This window comes from Pan troglodytes, chromosome 9 (assembly GCF_028858775.2).
Source record: "Pan troglodytes isolate AG18354 chromosome 9, NHGRI_mPanTro3-v2.0_pri, whole genome shotgun sequence".
Taxonomy (NCBI): domain Eukaryota; kingdom Metazoa; phylum Chordata; class Mammalia; order Primates; family Hominidae; genus Pan; species Pan troglodytes.
Window position 1 is genome coordinate 32904912 of NC_072407.2, and position 22929 is coordinate 32927840.

Consider the following 22929-nt stretch of genomic DNA (forward strand, 5'->3'; position numbering starts at 1 on the left):
GTCTCTACTAAAAATATAAAAAGTAGCCAGGCGTGGTGGCGGGCACCTGTAGCCCCAGCTACTCCGGAGGCTGAGGCTGGAGAATGGCGTGAACCTAGGAGGCGGAGCTTGCAGTGAGCCAAGATCGTGCCACTGCACTCCAGCCTGGGCGACAGAGCTAGACTCTGTCTCAAAAAATAAATAAATAAATAAATAAAATAAAAAAAAGCAAGAAAAGAAGAAAAATATGTCAGTAACTTTAGAAAAAACAAAATTATCTTTTAGTCCGTTCACATTCAGTACAACCGAATGAAGAATCTGTCAATTCTTGAATTAGTGGCAATTGGTCAATCATTTATGCAACAAATAATTGTGCACCCGTTATTATGATGATTCCGCAATTAGCCAAGTTGCACATTTAGTAAATGCTTAAATTTAAATCGAGGCTTTTTTGACTGTAGATTCAATGGTCTTTCTATTCTGTGAGTTGTTTGGAATGATCTTGATTGCTATAATGATCCTAATAGTTGATGCATCTACCCATCTGCCCAACTGTCTAACTAAGTGGCCAGTTAATACTAACAATGCACAAAAATGATATATTTGATATAATTTCACATTATTTTATATCAGCCTCAGTCATTGTCAGTAGATTCTAAGATATTAACTATTAACTAATTGTAAAAGGAAAAAATTCTCATGCAGACAATTTTCTGATTTTTCCCTGGGAGTGGGAGCTCACTGGGTTAAAGAATTTAGGTGTAATTTCTAGCTCAAAGTTCTACCAACATAGGTGTGGGGGCCTGTATATAACTGGTGCAATCTGATATTTTGAAACATCATTTTAGAAAAAATTAAGAAAACCTTTAAACGTTACATTCTTATGGTAAAAAAAAAGAAAAAAGAAAACAACAAAAGGAAAGAAGAAAGTTTCCAGAAATGCCATACACACATCACTTACTTTTCCAGGCTTAACTAGTCCCAAACTCTTTCTTAATCAGGATTGGTATGAGCAACATGTAAGAAATGATGTTGTTCAGGGAGGTAGAACTTCCATTTAGCTTCATATATTGAATTACTTTTCTTGGCATTCTTGTTTTGGAAACTTTTTGGAGGACTTGTTTGGGACTTTTTAACTTTTCCTAAATTCACAGTTAAGGCAAAACTGTTTCAACTGCCACTAAAAACATAACCTTAAACAAAATAAAGTACTATTCAGAATATACTTAAAATAGAATTATTTTGTTCCAAAATGTTAGTAATTTTATGGCAGTGACTCAAAGCAAAATTAGGCAAAGAGCTCATTGGTGGGTCTCTTTGCTTGGATGAACCTGAGGCAGCATATGCATCACCCATGAACATGGGGAACATTGAGACTGAGTTGTAGTTTTGCCTGTATAATGTACAGAATATGTTTATTCTTTTACTGATCTTGAGCAACTGAGAAACACTTAATGACTACACTTAGCATATTAAATGGGGTGAGCTTTTTCTTCCTTATCTTTTAAAGTTAGAGAAAAAAAATATGGCTTACCTTTCAATCATGGAATATGAGTCCATACGCATGAAAGGGAAGCAAAGACACAGAGTTTCCTGTGGCTCTTTCAACTATAACCTACCTTAAAAATAAATATAATTATTTGTCTGGAAAAGTAAAGCTAATTTGTACACATTTTACTGTGTGTCAGTGATCCATCGCAGAGAATGGAAAATCCCTTCTAATGGCTCATGAAACTTGTCACAGGTAGGTGGTATTTGATGACTCACAAAAGAGGAACTGTGGTGCAGATTAATTATTTTTTTGGCTAAAAAATGATACTGGTTTATATTACGCTAATAATGGGAAAGTTAATAAATAATTCAAGTCATTAAAGCTAAAATTTCTGATGTTGTTAATCCAAGAATATTTTGAAAGCACAAACATTTATGGTAATCTACCATAATTATTAATATTCATGTCCTTAATATAATCTACCATTAATTGCTAATATTCTTCAGAAAATCTATTCTTTATCAAACAGTAAATAATTGGTTTCATTGTTTCACTCAATAAGGGAATAATCTCAACATTGACACTTAATACTAGAGTTTCCATCCTACACATAAGTATCATACCATAAAATAGTTTTAAAATATGCCATTAACCAGGCCTAGTGTGGGCGAGGGTGTTGGAAAATGGGCATCTTCATATATTGCTTGTGGGAGTAAACCAGTACAACATTCCCAGAAAGAAACACATATCAAAAGATGACATACTCTTTGAACCAAAATCTAATTCTAGAAATCTTACCCAAGGAATTAATCAGACAAATAAGCATATTCATTGCAATATTATTTTTAATAGAATAAATAAAATAATTAAAATTTCTTACAAGATGATTTTAAATATGTTAATACTAATCTGTACCACAAATTTTCGTAATTTAAGTTTCACAAATTTATGTTGTTGATATAGAAAATGTTCATATTATGCTGCTAAGAGGGAAAATGAGGTTACAGAAAACTATGTGGTATATGTAACTCTACTTTTGTAGAAATAAGTATATTTATTTATAGTCAGACATATATGATATGTAAATATACAGTCATAGAGAAATTAGCCAGTTATAATTGCATTCGATATATTAGAGGCAAATGAATAGAAAAGAAAAAAACTATTATGATGTTAAAATAGTCATCCCTCTTATAAGGAATTATTTAAAAAATTATCTTCCTTTTGCTGTTCTCTGTCTTTATCTTTTTTCTAAAATAAATTCAAATGCTCGTTTGTCTAGTGACAACTAAAATTAATAAAATATTGGCTAGTCATTGATTTCTTTCTCTACTCTCCCTCTGGGATGGCTCTGTCTTCTTGATAGATTGTGAGGGCAGAAAGAGCAATCAAAGCAGCAGACTGCCCAGATCCCACCTGCCCTTTTCTACCAAGCATAAGGCACCATCAGGCCTATGAAGATTTCTAACTATCTGTTCTTCCCCATTCATACATGCATAAAATCAATTTTTGACTAAGGGGAGTAGGAAGACAATTGGACCTCTTATTAGCAGCTCCCTAATTTCTCTCTGATTTTCCTCCTTCATCGACTGGTTGAATTGTCTCTCCTTCTTGGTTTGAAAGCTGTTCTTTCACTTTGATACATCTTTATCCATTCAAAGTATAGGCATTCAAGGTTTGAACCTGGGGCATTAGCAAGCCAGATTCTTCACCTGTAAGTTTAGGATGTCGTGAGAAATTTCTGCTTCTTCCCACTTTCTCACCCTTTTGGGTAATGTTAGAAGAGACTGACCAGGCCCAAGGTTTTGATGGCTCCACCCACAAAGTATTTGAGAGAATCTCGCAAGTGATTGGGCAAAGCATCGTAAGGAGATTTTTCCCCCATTTTGGACGTTATACCCGTCCAGTCTACAGAATATCACAGGCTCTACTTTTGTGTCAATTTAAAATGAGGATACAGAAAATGAAGGCAAAGGGAAACTGTGTAAGTCAGTGGTTAATAATATGAGCTGTTGTGTTAGACTTACCTGGGTTTGAATTCTAACTCTTTCATTTACCAGTGAGGGATGTTGAGGCAACTCATTTAAGCTCCCTGAACCTCAGTTTTCCATGTGTAATATTGGCATATCTATTCTATTATTAATATGAAGATAAAATCGATGGTATATATAAATAAATTAGAGTAAAATTTGATATATAGCAAGAGCACATGTGCTAGCTTATGATGGCAATGATCATCTATGTTTATTTCATTATGGTTATCAGATGGAGTCCCTCTGAGGAAAGAGGGAAGGCAGGGAAGTTGGGTTAGAAAATGCAACAGCAGCTACTACTGTTATTCATATATTTGTGTAATTATAGTAGCTGTTTCATATTTCCATGTGTAGTATTTATCATCTACAGTTTATAAATCTGGTTATACTACATTTATAAGTTCAGTTTCTAGTTCAAGGGTGAAACAAAACAAAATAAAATAAGAAAGACACCCAACACAGGTTTCTATATAAAGGGTTAGGCTGCTTGTTACAAACTGGGGCAACTGCATCTGAATTCAGTTTCCTTCTAGTTTTTGTTGGTATCTTTTTAATAGATCTTTCTTTCCACTTTCTCTACTTTTATCTCCTAAGATGAGAGTTTATGGCCAAGAGCCCCATATTTTATTTAATTTAGGTGATAAATAGGAATCCAACATTAGCCTATATTTTCTTATCTTGGTCCAAAGGTTTCATTCCTAAAGTTGGGCTTATCTTTTCCTTATATGTTCATTTCTTAGCTCTTTTTTTTGTATTTGGTATCATTCTTTTTTCATTTTCCCTATGCTAGAATCTTCTCTTTTTTTGAGAGATCTTGACATTAGTAGCTGTGTGATTTAGGGCAGGATGCTGCAGGGTACACAGTCTGTTGTTTTTATTCATTGTTAGGGGTTCCTAAAATATCTCTGAAAATTCCCCAAAGAAAATATAATCTATATATGTGAGAGATAAATTTCTGTAACATAATTGAGTATAGTCTTATGTATCATTAAGAATTGAAACTATTTGGGCCTTTTATATAGTAAAAAATATATATATTTCAAGAATTTTGTATGCATTTACTGAATTTTAAAATACATTTTATTGCAAATATTTATACCTCTGTGTTTTGTTTCATGTTGGTGAAAAATAGGCAAAGATAAACACAGATTTAATATGATTTATTTTTCCAAGAGGACTTGGCTCTAGCAGTTACAAAATATAAGACAGTTTAATTTATACGGTTTTTATATGTTTCACTGACCATTCCAATCTTTTGTTTTACTGTAAAATGAAGCCATTTAACGGATACTCACTGTAGTAGTTTCCTGCCTTAACAAGTCATCACAAACTGGGTGGTTTAGAACAACAGAAATCTATTCTCTCCAGTTCTGGAAATTAAACATCTGAAATCAAAATAGCACAGGGCCATTCTCCTTCTGAAGGCTCTAGGCAAGAATGCCTCCTCTCCTTTTCCTAGCTTTTAGTGTTGTCGGCAATCCTTGCAGTTCTTTGGCTTGTAGCCAAATCACTCAAATTTCTGCCTCTGTCTGTACACGGCCTTCTTTCTGTGGCTGTCTGTATTTCTGAAGCTCTGTTTCCTTGAAAGGACACCAGTCATCATATTTAGGGTCCACCATAATCCAGCATGATCTCATTTTACCTTGATTACATCTGCAAACACCGAGTCTCCAAATAAAGTCACATTTACAGGTACTGGGGTTTAGGACTTGAATATATTTTGCTTGGGGGAGACACAATTCAACTAGCAACACTCACAAAGCACTTCATAACTGTATTATAGAACTTAATTTGTAATTACTAGTTTAAGTGGTGTCTACCTCTCTTTCATTTTCTCACCATGCCCTACTTCTCAACCCTCAAGGTCAGAGTCAATTTCTTTATTTTCTATATGTCTGCCTTTATAGCTAGCACACTGCCTGAATGAATATAAATGCCTTAAATGAATATAAATGCCTTAAATGAATATAAATGGAATGGAGAATATAAAGAAGGGAGACAATATATAACGTGAAAGTTACGAAAGAAGAAAGAGTTGGTCTGTAACAGATTTGCAAAACTTGCTGGTCATCAGCTGCTTGGTAACTTTTGGGAAAATGTGGGTTTCTCCCTGAGAAACTAATTCATTGAATAATTATGCAACCCAGAAATCTCTGTTATAGACAACTTGTTTAGATGGTTCTATTTTTTGGTCAAGAATAGAAAACAGGCTGGGAGCGGTGGGTCAAGCCTGTAATTCCAGCACCTTGGGAGGCCAAGGCGGGCAGATCACCTGAGGTCAGGAGTTCGAGATCTGGTCAACATGGAGAAACCTGTCTCTACTAAAAATACAAAATTAGCCAGGTGTAGTGGCGTGCGCGTGTAGTCCCAGCTAGTTGGGGAGGCTGAGGCAGGACAATTGCTTGAACCCAGGAGGCGGAGGTTGCAGTGAGCTGAGATTGCGCCACTGCACTTCAGGCTGGTGACAGAGTGAGACTCCATCTTTAAAAAAAAAAAAAGAAAGAAAGAAAACATTTGATGCTTGAAAATGACAGATGACAGCGGAAACATACAGGGAATAATCATCCATTTCTCATGACAGTGAAAGCTGTTTCACCTTAGCAAGTCATTTAGTTATTCTGAACTTGTTTCTTCATTGGTAAAATGAGTGGTAATCGGTTCTAAAATTCTAATTTTCCTGTTTAAGGTCATTACCTCTAAAAATGCTTGGGCATTGTAGAATTTCTTTGGTCTTTATAGAAGAGATCATATATTTGAAATAATTCTCAGTCTCATCATTCTAAGATTCTAAGAAAGGTCCGTGGTTTGTTATCTGTAAGTATTGGAACAATAGATAACTTCTTCCTACTACCTGTCCCTATATTTCACATTTATATAGTGAACAAATATTGCTTTTATAATGAAGAGATATTCATGCATATTCTATTTTTGTTTAACAAGCAAAGATTAAATATCAAGAAACAAAATGCAGTAAGTCAAGTGTTACTATAAAAACTAAAGGAAAAATCTGCAAAAGGAAAGGAGAAGCAAACATAAGTGCATATACAGTTCAAAAGAAAAGGAATAAAGTTGATATAAAAGTAGAGAGGGTATTAGGCTTTTAATGTCAATATTCTTGGCCTCTCTTCTGATTTTATATTTTGTCTAAGATCTTTTATTTAATGTTTTTCTGCTAAAAAATGGCATTTTCTCTTAAGATTTCTAAGCTGAAGTTGGTTTAAATTCAGAGTATGCTGAATTTGTCTAAACCACAGATTGAATAAAATAATAAAACTGTCATATTGGGGGTGACATTGTCAACAGCATTGTCAGAAAGTGAGTGTTCACAGAAGAAGAAACAAATATAAGAAAACTTGGATAAATGGAATTGCCTACACTTTATTCTTTTTAAAGGAATAAATGGAAAATATTTGTACATCAGGTACATAATCTGTGCATTTATAGATATATATCTATATACTGATACCTGAAGACCTTGCAATAAGAATTTAGTGTTGCTGTTTTAAATTCATATTTCAAATTTTATTCTTTAGATGAAATCAAAATCCAAGAAAAATGACACGGGGGAATGGGTTGACAGAAAAGCCAATTTGACATCTGACAGTTTTATTATTTCCCCTGATTTTCTAGGAGGCTTTACCTTCAGAGGAAAAGTCAAACTAAACAACTTCATAATGAATGGAAGAATTCATCTTTGTGAATTCATGGAGAATCCTTTGATAGTCAGACCACTCATACAAAAATTATTGAGGGCTTAATTTTGATTTTTAGGAAAATAGATCAGTCAGGTGGTGTGAATAATTGATATCATGTCTTAAATTATTTATGTAACAATTATTATTTTAAAAAGAAGATCATCTCAATTATAAGCTTAAATTGATTCATATGTTGAGAAAATTACTTACCTTTACTTCACTCATCATGTTACCTTCTTAATGTTTGTGAGTAGATTCTCATCTCACATTAGCAATCCTCACTGCAGACGAAGAAGGATTATAGAATAAGTTAGTTTCCTTAAAAATATATGGGAATTTCAATTCATATTTGGATATGTCCTCATTTGTAGAGGTTAGCACACACAATCTATTTTTTTTAAATGTTTCTGGGCTACTTTGCTGGGTTGCCTAGCAACATGAAATCCTGACTATCTAAGGGTAGTCTTCCCCTGGTGAAATGTCAGTCCCCTTATAAATGATAAGCTCTAAGCAGTACCGGACAAATTAGTGATAATTTTTACACAGGATATGAGATTACTTCTACAGAAGTAGATTTAAATGAGAATTCAGAGACAAAAATTACATTTGAATATTGTATACTAGGACTTCTGGAACAAAGCAGCATCATGATTAACCAGGAATAGGCTATTTATATTTGGGATTCTTATAAGTCTGGAAATACTGATATTGAAGATTTTTTTAATCCACATTGCAGAATGCTCACTTCATTGGCACAAAAAGCTGGAGAAGTTTTTATATCATAGCCTGAGTAGATTTTTTTTCTTAATCTATTTTAACACTGATATTGTAATCTAATGGGAGCAAGATATGTTTTAATGATTTGAACATATTCAATCCTTTGATCAACTTCTGTTGATTTTCCCTCTACTTCTTCCTACTTTCATAGCAATACTCCAGTCTGTGCAACAAGAGCTCTCCTTTGGACTTCCAAAATAATTTTCTAACTGGTCTGCCTGCATCCAACCTTTCTTCCACTAGACTGCACGTATTTTTAAAACGCAAATGTAATTATTCCAATCATCTACCCCACTTACTTAAAAGCTTCAAAGAGTTTTTATTACTTTTGGGATAAAAGTAAAACACTAAATGTCATCTTTTACCAGGCTCTCTCTCATTTCTCTAGCTCTGGACAGTTACCTCTTTGAGGTCTTTTCTGTTTCAGGATAATTCAGTGCTTTTGTTTTAGCCCAGAGCACTCTTATAACAACATATACATTTTTTTTCACAGCATGTGCCACATCTGTAATTTTACATTGACTAATGTGATTACTTTATTAGTGGCATGCTCCTCCACTAGACCACAAGTACAATAACATAGAAACCAAGTCTATTTTTAATCATCATACATTCTACAATTCCTAGCATGTAACCTAACAATTGGTAGGTACAGAATAAATATTTTGTTGAATGTATGAAAGGAGGAGTGTAATATATTCTTTTTATCTTTTGAAGGATAATATGGGGTAAACCCTATGATCTATAATATCTTAACATGCCCTTGGGTAATAATTATTTTTAAACATTCTATGCCTACTACATTTCTTTTTAATAAAGAGAACTAAAAATAGAGTTGCCTTCTACCTAAATGGCTTCTAGCTCAGGAAAATACTTATATTTCCTCAGTATCTCAAATAATATAATTAAAAAATGTTTTTTCCCTATTTCTTTTGCATGTAACATCATAGGTCCTCAGTGAAATATCATACCCTCTTGGAAAGAAATCCTCTATTTCAAAGCAACCCATATAGCTGCGATACATCCATTTTCATTACTCCATTCGTGTAAACAACTAGCAGAGATTGTACTTTTTTTAAAAAGTATATAGCATACAGGGATGTGATATTAAATAAATAATCATTTTAGCTCATGGAATTTTTAGATAATATTTTTTGAAAATCAGTGATCTGAAGTCAAACTTAATCAGTGGTGTGGGAGGGATCACTAATTAAATTTCTAAAATTACCTTCTCTATTTATATTTAGAAATTCTCCTCTGAATAAAGTTAGGTGGCATTACGTAAAATGAGGCAACTGAAGTGCTAAACCAAAGACCCAAATTAGCAGCAGGCTTTATTGGTATTTGGAACTTGTAAATTAAAAAATCACAAACATAAATTGCATCTTCATAGTATATAAATTAATAATGCAATGATGACTTCATCCTCAAGCTTAATCATTCCATAATAAAATCAATTTATGATTAATTCAGTTATCTCAAGTTAAGAGCTATTGGGTTTCTCATAAATCAAAATAACTTTCATAAAGTGTCAGTTCAAAATGTAATTATCTTTGTAGCTATATTTTAGCATTTATTCTGCATCTACAAGAAAGTAATATATCGAAAGTAGCCAAATGTAGCGCGATTATAATTGATGAATTGGTTAATTAATTAATAGCTATCATAGAAGTTGCAAGTTCATAATTTCCCTTATGCTTAAAGATCTCTTCTTTGGTAATTAGCATCAAATTTTGTGATTTTGGAGCAACTGAGTTGTGTATTAGTTAGCTTGGGCTGCCATCACAAAATACCATAGACTACGTGGTTAAAACAACCAATTTATTTCTCATAGTTCCAAAGTCTGGAAATCTGGAATCAGGGTACCAGCAAGGTCAGGTTTTGGTGAGTGCTTTCTTCCTGGCTTGTAGACAATCCCCTTCTTGTTGTATATTCACATGGTCTTTCTTCAGTATGTGCATTTGGAGAGAGGGTTCTCTCTCTTCCTCCTTTTCTGAGGCAATTGATATTATAGGATTAAGACCCTACCCTTATGATTTATCTCATTTAACCTTACTTTCCTCCTAAAAGCCTTGTCTTCAAATAAAGTCCCATCAAGAACTAGGACTTCAACACGTGAATTTTGGGGATATACAATTCAGTCCACAGCATATGCTTATAAGTTTGCAATCAGCTGTTACATTCCAAATGTTTCTGTGATACAAATATTTCCTGTCATAGCTAATGGAAGTTGCTTGGAACAATATTTTATACAAAGCAAGGACATTTAAAGATTAAAAAAATCCTTATCTGAAATCAGTTTTTTAAGGGATTTGACCTGTAGTTTCAATATAACATGCTCAATCATTTTTTTGCCATCTTTACAGGTTAACACAGTTGCTGAAGATATGATTCACACAGGACAAGTCTCCTGTCTTGCTGTGTTCCTATAAAGATCTGACTCAAGTGTGAGGATCCAATTTAAAACAACATCCTTGCTTGGATGAGAATTGAGAAGGGGCAATGGTAGTAGCAGAACTTTTTCTTACATACAAATTAGTGTTTTGGAATAAGTCATACCTTCTTCAAGAGAGCTAAATTTGTCTGACTTAAGTAGGAACTTAGAAATGTAGAGACAGATTGTCAATTCATAAGGTAATCAAGTACCTCTGCTGGAAAAAGTCTGTAGTACTTTTATGTTGCTATGTTCTGTTGGTTTCTTCTACTGATGGGTAACCATTATTTTTCATTATATTAGCTTGCCACACTTGAGGACTTGATTTTGGTTTTCCTAAAATGTATAGTGATAATACTTGATTGGAAAGCATAATTTGAATCCTCACAAAAGTAGATTGTTAGCTATCTCAAAGGATGTGCACTCAATTTGAAGCTTATTAATTCCTGGTTAATTCTCAAGATTTCTACATGACAATTCAGAGAAACACAGAATAACATACTCCCATATTCTCAGCTAAACATAATTTATACATGCAAACCTTTTAGTTGATGTTGTGTGGGATATCCAAGAATGTTTTTGTATACAACTTTGGAGTTAATTGCTGTAATTTAGACATGGTCTGGATTGCAAATCAAAGTTCTAGACCATGCTGCTGGAAATGCTAAATATTTTCCTTACCCAAATTCCTTCTTGAAGAAACTGTTCATCCAGAACTCTGGAAGCCATTTAAATGATCTCTTCTAGCTATGGAGAATTTATACAGAGATAATGTAAATTAGTTAACTAGGGAGCTGGACCTCTATTCACTATAGACCATTTTCAAGGATAGCAGGAAAACTGGCTATCAGAGAGAAAGAGAAGTTTGGAGAAGATATGCAGCAGGAAGTAGAAAGAGAAAATAATTCTGAGAGAGAAGGAAAGAAATTTCCACTAGTGAATTTCCATTTCCCTGGCTCAGTCCCTCTGGTGTCCAGCTCCTTTCATTTCTTGGCCAAAAATGAATGTGTGATCAACTATTGCACACCTACAAAAACATCCATTTTGAATTTTAACTTATTTTTGTGTGCCTTTGTTCTTTGCCATCAAACATGTCTAACTAAGAGAGATATATTTTCTACCCTCCAAATTCTTCATTTTTTTCTTTTCACAGAGTAGAGCTTTGTGTATAGTTTGTTTGGAACCAAAGTGAATGAACAAGGGTGATAGAGTCATTCTGCACTTCAGTACCGGAAGACCCTGTTAGTAAGAGAATTCTTTCAATAACTTTTCTTGGCATCGAGGATTCTGGCTGTGGCCTTTCTCCAGGAGGACCATGGGCGAAAGTCAAGATGCGTTATCAAGGCCCATTTTAAGCTTTTGACAGACAGTTAACTTCTGTTTGTTTTTAGCCATGGAATTAGTTGCCTTGTGAGAACTAAGAAACATTTTAATGAGAATAGGTATCACCTCTTAAGCAGAACTGAAAGCTATTTTTGTTTCTTCCCAAGTTCTCTATTAAATAGCAGACCAGATTCATACCAGAAATAAGCCATTGATATTTCTACCATGTTGTATCTTCCATTTTTGTTATGGATGTTAATTAGTATTGATGATATTAACCCTATTATATCATTAGTCTTTAAGGTACTTCATTTATAGGACTAGAATTCCTGTACTTTAATTTATGTATGTAATCTAACTTTAGATCACTACATGCTCTTTTTAATCTTCAAAGATGCTGCTTATTCCCTAAACATCATTCCTCAAATATCTGTTATCCTGACCGCCTACTCACTCTGCTTTTGCTGTCAGGCCAGGGATTGCTGATGAAAGAAAATGCACAAGAGTTTGAAAACTGCAGATTCATTCTTTGGAGTTTCATCATGATTATGCCTGTCATCACATCAACCCTTTTATTCACCTCTCAAATGTCACCAAGCTATTATCCTGGTTATTATTTTCTACTTAAAACATTTAACCATCCTCCATTTTTCTTTCCCTCATTCTTAGTGGAAATATTGCTTCTTATTTATGCTGAAAGCTGAATTTTACTGAAAACACTCTCACATTACCTCACCTTCATCCTCTCATGTTTCGATTCAGGCACTTGGAAAAAAGTCCATGGAGCTGTAAGCTCCTTGAAGGTAGAAATAATAATTTAGTCACGTTTTTTTTCTTTGATGCCCAACTGATTGTCTTTAACGTAAAGGTTGCTTCCAAACTTACTCAACTATATGCATTATTAAAACATAAAATGAACCCACCTTCCTTGACCCTGCTACTTTTCTAGCTACATTTTAGTCTTTCCATTTACATCAAAATATTGAAGAAAGGGACTTCTCCATTGCTTCTAGTTCATACCCACTTGCTCCATTTTAACTATGTGAAATAAGATTTATCTTCCAAATTCATGAACTCCTGAAAATACTATCAAAAGATTACCAGTGACCTCTTTGCCCCTACAGCCAGGAACTGTACCTTAGCTATTATTTTTTTTAGATGTTTTGGTTTTTTGGATGCACTTAAGTATTTAATATTTGAAATCACCTTCTTTTTGAATCTTTCTTCTGCTTTGGTTGGTAAGTTGCATAGATTCTCCCATTCTGCTACTCATTCTTTCTCTATGTTTTTAATGACTTCCTTTTCTTCTCTCAGTCTTTAGGGGAGGGCACTCAAGCTTCTACCTCAAACCTTTCCTGTTCTTAGAATATACTCATGGTTTCCTTTCTGATTTCTATGCAGATAATTCCCAAATGACATCTTCAGCCCTGGTTTCCTGCATGCCTTCTTCCTGTGTTTATTCTCAACTCGCAGTAGTATAGACTGGATTGATTTGTGGATATCATTTTAAATTCAGTGCATTCCAAGTGAATTCAGAATTTTGCTCCCCAAACTACCTTTTCTTTCCAGATAAAACCATGGGCATTAGCACTCTCATACTTCTAGAGACCTGAACTCAAATTATAGAATTGCCTTTCACTCTTCTCTCGGGCATCTTACAGCATCCAATATGTCACTATATCTTTTGATTCTTCTTTTGAAAAATCTCTGGGATTCTATTTTTTCCCCTTTTCGTCGTTCACTAAAGTGAAGAGCCCAGGATTCCAACACCCTAACCTACATACTTTCACACTAGTTTTCCTTTCCTTTCCACTGTTTTTCTATCATTGGATAATCACTATATTATAATAGTAAATGAAGTTTTCTACCTGCCAGTCTCACGACTGACTTGCCTGCAACATAAAGTTCCTACTTTCTGGTCAAGGATAATATTCTGATAAGCTTACCACACTTTACCTAGCTAGTCTTTTCTCCTTAAACATTAGCTTCTAACCTTTGCCCCAGATAAATTTGTCTTCTCGTATCTTCTATCTGAACTTTTTCAAATGTACATGAAACTCTTTTCCTGATTTCTAGATTTTGCAAACTTCTCTTTTGCCGTATACTAAATTTCGGGTACTACAGAATATATTTCATTAAATTTCAATTTCCTGTTTACTCACCAGTCTTACCAGACTCATAGTGGTAAAGGACTTTTATTATGCTGCCTGCCATATACTCAGTGCTTAGCACTATGTCTGCCACTTAGCAAGTGCTCAGAATATATTGAAAAATAAATATCTTAGCTCTGATTCACCTACAGAATCTAGTCAAATGTGTGCCACGTACTATGCCCTCCATTCTTTCTGGCTGTTTAATTTATATATGTATATATTTTTTCCTTCTTGATTATAGTGAATGCTATCTGTTACAGACATCTTTTCATAGGGTAGACTTATACTGCAAATACCCACATTTATAGTTGCTTTTTATTTCTTTTAAAAGTATTTATAACATCTTGTCTTGTTTGGCAACCAAATTGCCTAAATAAATTTAGCAATGTCTAGCTTAAGAGTTTACCTTATAATATTAACCACCCATTTAATTCTGCATCACTGTTCTTATGAGAGGACTGGCACAATTATTTCATAATCGTCTCTGACTACATTTTATATAGTTTCATGTTAGTTGGCCTAATATACTATTTCCTATCTATGCTAATAATTTCTTACCTTATACTTCAATACCAGTGAGGCTTTTGTTCAATATATTCAGATTATTGTATTGCTATAATTATTATTAAATATTTAGGCTCTGAAGGCTTTTAAGTAGGTTATTTGGTTTAGATATATTATTGCAATAAATAGTTTGTACCCTTAAAATATATTTTATTCAATTTACAACAGTTAAAGTATTGAAATCATAGCCCAGTGAATTCTTGCTTATTACACATTGCACATCAATATGTGAATGAATATAATTCTGATAAAGATAGACAAAACTATACAAATCTTTGATTAATAGAATATAGGTTTAAACGTATTTCTTGTTTACTCTATGCTGTTCAAATTACTAAGGACAACCAACAGGCACCTTAAAATTGAGACAAAATGACTGTTTTTATAACACAAAATTTTAGGTTAAATTATAAATTATAAACATTATATAGTTCTTGATGAAACAAGAGGTTGTAGTTTCTTCTATAACTGGCTTACGGGGGTGGGGAGTGGAGATTAGAGAGGGTAAGACTCAGAATAAGACAGTTTTAAAAAAAATTAACCTTTTTTTTTTTGGTTTGGGAGTGCTTGGCAAGTTTTTTTTTCCAGGTATTCTTTAAACATAACTACTTTCATGTATATAAGTGTGGAAAAATGTGACTTGTGCATCAGCTGTAGGTTAAAATAATGGAATAAATAATATCTTGTGGCATTCTGAATAGGGAACTGGTACTGAGAGTCTCTTTTCCCCCTGAGGCCTTCCCCTCTGTCACCTGCCACCCACTTCTGACCTATGAGTCACTGACTATTCCAACTTCATTAAAAATCTTTATTAAATTAGTTTGAATCCCAAGCCTCTATATTAAGAGAAGCTAAACTGAATTTTATACTTTTAAAATAGAGAATTGTAGTGGATATTGCAGAATCATTGAAATGTTTGTGTATTTGGAAATCTTGGTGTATGTATACACATATATTTGTGTATATGAAAGTATGTGTATGTATACACATATATTTGTGTATATGAATGTATGTGTATGTATACATATGAATATAGGTAAATTCATACCATCCACCCCCCTTTTTCTTTTGTTTTAGGATGGCATGCTCTATTACTTCTTTAAGAAGTAATAATATCAATAAATGACATTTATTGATTATTATGTGTAAAATGCTGTGCTAAGTGCTTCATCACACTTTAATAAAACCTCCTTTATTCAATGGTAAGCTTAGTGTAGAAGTAGCCTGTGTGTATCTTGTTTGTTACTAGATGCTGCCTATTATATAATGCACACTCAATAGATATTAGTTGAGTGAAGGAATGAATATCACTATATAGTTATGAAACAGACATAATTGTCTTTATTATGCAAATGAGAAAAATGAGATTGGCTAGTCTCTCACTTGGAAGAGAACTTCCAAAACTCATCCTTACTCCAAAGTCCATGGGTTTAATTATATTACAATTAGGTGAAAATATTCACCAGAAGCAAAGTTTTTTGGACAGAATTTTCAGTTAAATATATTAATTCCTTTGTGGAAAAACGACCCTACTACCAACATAAAATTCTTTATTCTCTTATGAAACAGTAACCTACTGAAATTTTTCTTAGGCTAAAGCATCTAAAATGCTTCACAACTGTTCCAGATTAAGTCTGTGTTAATAAGGCTGTGGTTCCTTGGTATTTTTATACATATTTATGTTGCTTTAAGTTATTTTCATTATTAAGGTATGACTCTTCATATGATTAGATATATTTAATAAGCATAAGTATATGCATATATAATTTAATTTTAAAATTAATTTTGGAATTATCTATTGGATAAAGCTATCTGAAAAAGGTCTACTCCTGTCTGACAAGAATCAATATAAGGGAGATGCCAATAAATTCACTTTGTTTGCCACTTTAAAAACATGAAGAACAAAAAGCTGAAGAAATCAAGTGTGTTTGTTTTTCGGAGTTCTCTGGGAAATCATACCTTCTACAATCAATACTGTGAGTTCCCTGTGTGTCTTCACATAGGCTTTATTTTTAGGCTTTGTAACTCTGAGTGTACTGGGTCATGTGTTCCTAATATCACTTGTTAAATTCTACCTTGAAAATAGCCCACATCAATATAGTGAATAAGTCAAATATTTTCCAAAATATATGAGGCATTTAAATGTATATGGCATGTTCTGTACCTCAAAATAATAAAAGCAATATATGACAAACCCACAGCCAACATTAGACTAAGTGAGGATAAGTTGAAAGCATTCCCATTAAGAACTGGATCAAAACAAGGATGTCCACTTTTGCCATTTCTATTCAATATAGTACAGGAAATCCCAACCAGAGCAATCAGGGAAGAGAAAAATAAAAATCATCTAAATTGGAAAACAGGAAGTCAAACTATTTCTGTTAGATGGTGATATGCTCTTATACGTAGAAAACCCTAAAGACTCCTCCATGACTCCTAGATTTAATAAGTTAATAAAGTCTCAGGTTACAAAATCAGTATATGCAAATCAAAAGTACTGCTATACACCAACAATGACCAAGCTGAGAATCAAATCAAGAACTCAATCCCTTTTACAGTAGCTACTAAAAAATGCCTAGGAGCATACTTAACTAACGAGGTGAACAATCTCTATGAGGAGAACTATAAAACACTGATGAAATAAATCTAGGTGACACAAAGTGGAAAAACATCTCTTACTCATGGATTGGAATAATCAATATTGTGAAAATGACCATACTGCCCAAAGTAATCTACAGATTCAGTTCAATTCCTACCAAAATACCAATGTCACTTTTCACAGAATTAGGAGAAAAAAGCCTAAAATTCATATGGAACCAAATAAGAGCCTGAGTAGCCAAAGCAATCCAAAGCAAAAAGAGCAAACGTGGAGGCATCACATTAACCACCTTCAAATTGTACTATGTGCCTGTAGTAACGAAAACAGCATGGTACTGGTATTAAAATAGACACATAAACTAATGCAACAGAATAGAGAATCAAGAAGCAAAAGCAAATACTTGCAACCAACTGATCTTCAACAAAGGAGACAAAACATACACTGGGGAAAGGACATTCAATAAATGATGCTGGGAAATTTTGATAGCCACATGCAGAAAAAATGAAACTGGTCCTCATCTCTCACCATATAAAATATTCAAGATCGATTAGAGTCTTACATCTCAAAGCTGAAACTGAAAAGATTCTAGAACAAAACCCATGAAAAACTGTTCTGGACATTGTTCTAGACAAATAATTTATCACTAAGACCACAAAAGCAAATACAAGAAAAAACAAAATTAAATAAATGGGACTTTAAAGTAAAAAGCTTCTGCACAACAAAAGACCTAACAGAGTAAGCAGACAACCTACAGAATAGGAGAAAATATTTGTAAACTGTGCATCTGACAAAGGACTATTATCCAGAATCTAAAAGGAACTCAAAATATAACCAAGAAAAAACATAATAATCTCATGAAAAAGTAGGCAGTGTTTATTTGTGTCCTTTGCCCACTTTTTAATGGGGTTTCCTTTGCAGGGACATGGATGAAGCTGGAAGCCGTTATCCTCAGCAAACTAATGCAAGAACAGAAAATCAAACACCACATGTTCTCACTTATAAGTAGGAGCTGAACAATGAGAACACATGGACACGAGGACAGGAACAACACACCTGGGGCCTGCCAAGGGATGAGGTCAGGAGAGGAAGAGTATTAGGAAAAATAGCTAATGCATGCTGGGCTTAATTACCTAGGTAATGGGTTGATGGGTGCAGCAAACCATTATGGCACACATTTACCTATGTAACAAACCCACACATCCTGCACACGTACCCCAGAAATTAACATAAAAATTAAAATTAATTTAAAAAGTGGGCAAACAGCATGAACGGACATTTAGCAAAAGAAGATATACAAATGGCCAACAAACATGAAAAAATTCTCGACATCACTAATCATTAGGAAAATTCAAATTAAAAGCAGAATGACCTTACCATGGCCAGAATGGCCATTATTAAAAAGTCAAAAAACAATAGATGTTAGCACAGATGTGGTGAAAAAGGAATGCTTACACACTGCTGGTGAGAATGTAAATTAGTACAACCTTTATGGAAAACAGAATGGAGATTTTTCAAAGAACTAAAAGTAGATCAGTTCAATCCAGCAACCCCACTACTAGGTATCTACCTAGAGGAAAATAAGTCATTATATTAAAAAGACACTTGCATATGTATTGTTATTTCAGCACAGTACACAATTGCACAGAATAGAATCAACCTAAGAGTGGGCAAAGAAATTGTGATATGTATATACCACGCAATACTATTCAGCTGCCAAAAAGAATGCAATAATGTCTTTTGCAGCAACTTGGAAGGAACTGGGTGCCATAATCCTAATGAAGTAACTTGGGAATGGAAAACCAAATACCTCATGTTCTCACTTATAAGTGGGAGTTAACCTATAGATAGGCAAAAACATAGAGTTAGGTATAATGGACTTTGGAGACTCAAAAGTGGGAAAGTGAGCGGATAAGAGATAAAAAAAAAAAATCACCTGTTAGGAACAATGTACAGTATTTAGGTGAAGAGTACACTAAAAGCCCAGACTTTACTACTACACAATTCATCTGTGTAACCAAAAACCACGTATACCCCTAGAACTATTCAAATAAAATTATAAATAGATTTATATGACATGTTTTTATTGTCATTTTCTCACCAATGTTTTTTTCCATTAAAATATGTATTAAGGAGTATATTTTAGTTGAGCAAATAAAGTAACTTACTGAATATATCATATGTATTCATATCACACACATTCTTCTAGGGAATGGGAATAATACCAGGGTAAACCAGACCAATATAGCCCTTAACTTTGGTCCAATATCATAGTTTAATTAGAAAGCACAGAAAATTTTACTGAAAATTATAATATAGTCTTATAAATTGTGTAGCAGAAGAAGTTTGGGGTACTCTCAAAACACTTAAGGGCATGTGACCCATGTCTGGGTGATCAGGGAATGCTTCTAGGAGGAAGTGACATTTAATCTGAAATATGGAAGATAAAAAGGAGCTGATCATTTCTAGCAACATCCTGAGATAAATGGTCTAAAACTTGGGAACCTAAGCGATTTGACTGGTTTGAAGTTGATGCTTTTGCCAAGATCATAAAAATGCTGATATTAAAATACAGGAAGGTACTTCTGGGGTTTCAAACACCAGAAAACTGCATGTATGAAGAAGGCTTGTGGCAAAAGACAGCTTGCAGCTCTGAAAAAACTTTGGGGAGAAAACTTCCAAAAAACTACAAGAAAGGTGTGCATAGCAGAATGAGAGTGAGAGACAGAAAAAAATATATATGGAAGAAGGGGGCAAGATTAGACCCTGGAAGTAGTTTTAAACAGGAAAGAGCATGGTAACAATCACATTTGCATTTTTAAGAGTGGGCGGATGCCCATCCAAGCGCATGTGTCCAGCAGGCATTTGGAGAAACAGGTCAGAGGCACTTGTGTGTGAACTCTGTTGGGTGTATGGATTTGGGAGTTTTCAGCATGTAAATTATAATTGAGGGAACAGGAATTCATGAGATCATACTGGAAGAGTGAGCAGAGCAATAAGATGAGAAAGACAAAAGAGAAACCTGAGAAACACTAACAGTAACATTATCTGTTGTGGTTTAGAGAAAGAAGTCTTAATTCCCATTTCAAAAAGAAATGAGCTTACAACCAGGACTTGTGGTTCTCCAGAAAATGGCCCGATTTTCTAAATTATTTAAGAAATTTCTATTTTGATATTACAAAAGTAATGTTCATTTTGGATAATTTGGAAGATACAGAAAAAATAAAAAAAAATTTATCTAGACTCTTACCACTCAGAACTAAGGGATATTAAAATGTTGGCATGTTTACTGTGAATCCTTTAATTTTTTCATACCTCCTTGTATTCAGGGACCCTGGACTTGGCTGTATGACCTGTTTTAGCCAACGGAACAGTGAGACATATGGCACAAGCAGAGGCTTGCAAAGTTCTTGTGCTGTAGCTTGCTCACTTACTGCTCTTTGACTCCCTGAGACTGATATGCGAAAAAGCACAGGCTTGCCTGCTGAGTGATGGTGCAGAGGTGAGCCATCTCAGCTGAGACCTCCTAGTCCAACCAGACTTTCATTATGTGAGCGAGGCCATCCTAAAACATCAATCCCCAGTTAAAATTGCCTAGACCTAAAAAACATACCATCCAACCCAGTATCATGAAAACAAAAAAGTTGATTATTTTAAGCCTCTGAAGTTTTGAAAGGATTTGTTACAGAGCAATAGTCAACTGATATGATGATGGCTGTTAAGTGAATTTACAAGTAAGGGATATGACACGTGTACTTAGAAGGCTTGGGTTTAATTTTACCTCCACAGCATCCTGGCTGTGTGGTTCTGGATAATTAACTTGCTCCTTTCAATTCCAATTTCTTTATCTGTAGAATATTTCTCCAGATGAAGTACAACACGAATAAAAAATTATAAGCTCAGAAACATTATCCATTATTATTATGCTTTCATGAGATTAAAACATAACTCTGTTTCATTTTCTAAGTCAAGTTCCCTGTTAAGCAACTACAGTTGTCCCCCTTAAGCCACATTTTTTTCCCCATGGTTTCAGTTACTCACAGTCAAAGGTAATCCTAAAATAGGTGGGCACAGTACAATAAGATATTTTGAGAGACAGAATTACCACATGCCTATAACTTTTCTTATAGAATATTGTTATGGTTCTGTTTTATTATTAGTTATTGTTAATCTCATAATGTGACTAATTTATAAGTTTAACTTTATCATAGGTATGTATGTATAAAAAAACAGTATATATAGGGCTTGATTCTCTTCCATGGTTTCAGGCATCCACTGGGCTTCTTGCAGCATATCCCCCATGGATCAGGAAGTACTATGGTATATCAATTTAATATGATGCAACTCTTATCCAGTTTATACTGTTATGACATCCAATATAATGTAGTAAGTTACTGCCATACTTCTCACAGCAAAACATGACTTGAAGTCCAATTGACTTGGATATCATTATTTCTGTCATTAGTAAGAATAAACATAAAAGCTCATATTTACATGTGTTGCATTCTATGAAATAGTAACTGTTGTTATCACCACTTTTTATGCAAGGAAACTGATATAGACTAATTTTCTTTTAGTTACATAACCAGTAAATGATAGAGCCTAGGATTTAGCCTATGACTTGGGTTTTTCTGAGTCCAGACCCTGAGTCCTTTGCCACTATGCTATTGTGTTTCAGAGTTAGAACCTTAAGTTTCAAAGAGCAAACCAACCATGGGAGCCCTTGTAGAACTCTCAGATCACCTGGGGCAAGATCTTGATGATATTCTACCTTATTCACTTACCAATTTTGGCAAAGTTGACTTCAGATTCCCATATCTTCCCTACAGAGTGTGCCTAGGACAATGCAGGATGCTTTATCCATTGCCTGTGAAAGACATCACAGCACCTGTGAACCTGTGAAAGACATCAAACTTAGAACCTGTGAAAGACATCAAAGCACTCTTAACTCATCTCCAGTTAACCAATTAAACTTTTTGGAAAATACAATTTATCTCTCTCTTCATGGATTCCTCTTTCCCCATTATATCCTTTTTCTCCATCTTTTATCAGGTAGTTAGCACCACTATTTTAAACCTTAAAAATATTTTATTCTTATCCAGCTTCCTATTTTTCTTTTTATGCAAAATTCCTAATTCAAGCGGACCTCTGTTCTGACCCTTGTTTAAAAGGAGGTATTGCTGATTCACTTCATAGTGGATCAAACAATGTAAATATTACATTGACTAAAATCCGAACATAAGTTTAAAAATCAACTTTCATAGGCTTTTCGTCCTTCTAAAATAAATACTTTTGATCTTAGTAATAATATGACAATATGGCTATTGAGAAACCAGAGCCAGAAGAAAAAAAAATCTATCACGTTCGTTTGTGGAATAAGCCACTGAAGGCTTATTTCTCTTATTCTTTTCCCTTATCTCACCCCTTCTTTGTCACCCCAGGGGATAAATTATTATTGGCATTCCAACTTTTAAATAGTTTTAAATGGCTTTTTCTTGTGGTTCAGATGTGATGTTACATCTGTCACATCTACTGAAATATATCTCATTTCTTGCTTTATAATTTACCAGCTGGTTAGTGCTAGTAGCAAAAGTTACTTTCCTCCCCAAAGTGCAGCCTTTATAACAGTGGATCATCAATGGCTCTTCTTCGTGACAGATGTTATCTGACATAATATAAGTGGGAATGCCACAATAAGGCACCATTAGAAAATCTGATAATTAAGTGATATTTTGATGTGTTTCAAGCTTATATTTAAAAATAAAGTGTAGATAGAAGAATTTCTGACTTTGATCTATTGCCCAAGTTTGCATATTTTCACAGAATAGGAACAAAACAAAACCTTCCATAATACCTATTGGAAAACCATGAACCTTGCGAACT

The 22929-nt window shown here is 34.0% G+C and overlaps 2 long non-coding RNA genes across 2 annotated transcripts in view; one reads left to right on the forward strand and one right to left on the reverse strand.

Annotated features, from left to right (window-relative positions):
- Positions 1-3312: 3312 nt before the first annotated feature.
- The window catches only part of LOC134807339 (uncharacterized), a 171162-nt gene continuing 151545 nt past the window's right edge, over positions 3313-22929 (forward strand). Inside the window, exon 1 of the long non-coding RNA XR_010147521.1 lies at positions 3313-3455. This is a non-coding gene — a long non-coding RNA (uncharacterized LOC134807339). The remainder of the gene's footprint in view (positions 3456-22929) is intronic.
- Positions 4649-22929, reverse strand: part of LOC134807338 (uncharacterized) — a 105453-nt gene continuing 87172 nt past the window's right edge. The window contains exons 2-4 of the long non-coding RNA XR_010147520.1: positions 21831-21942; positions 7410-7480; positions 4649-5985 (exon numbers count right to left, since the gene is read on the reverse strand). This is a non-coding gene — a long non-coding RNA (uncharacterized LOC134807338). The remainder of the gene's footprint in view (positions 5986-7409; positions 7481-21830; positions 21943-22929) is intronic.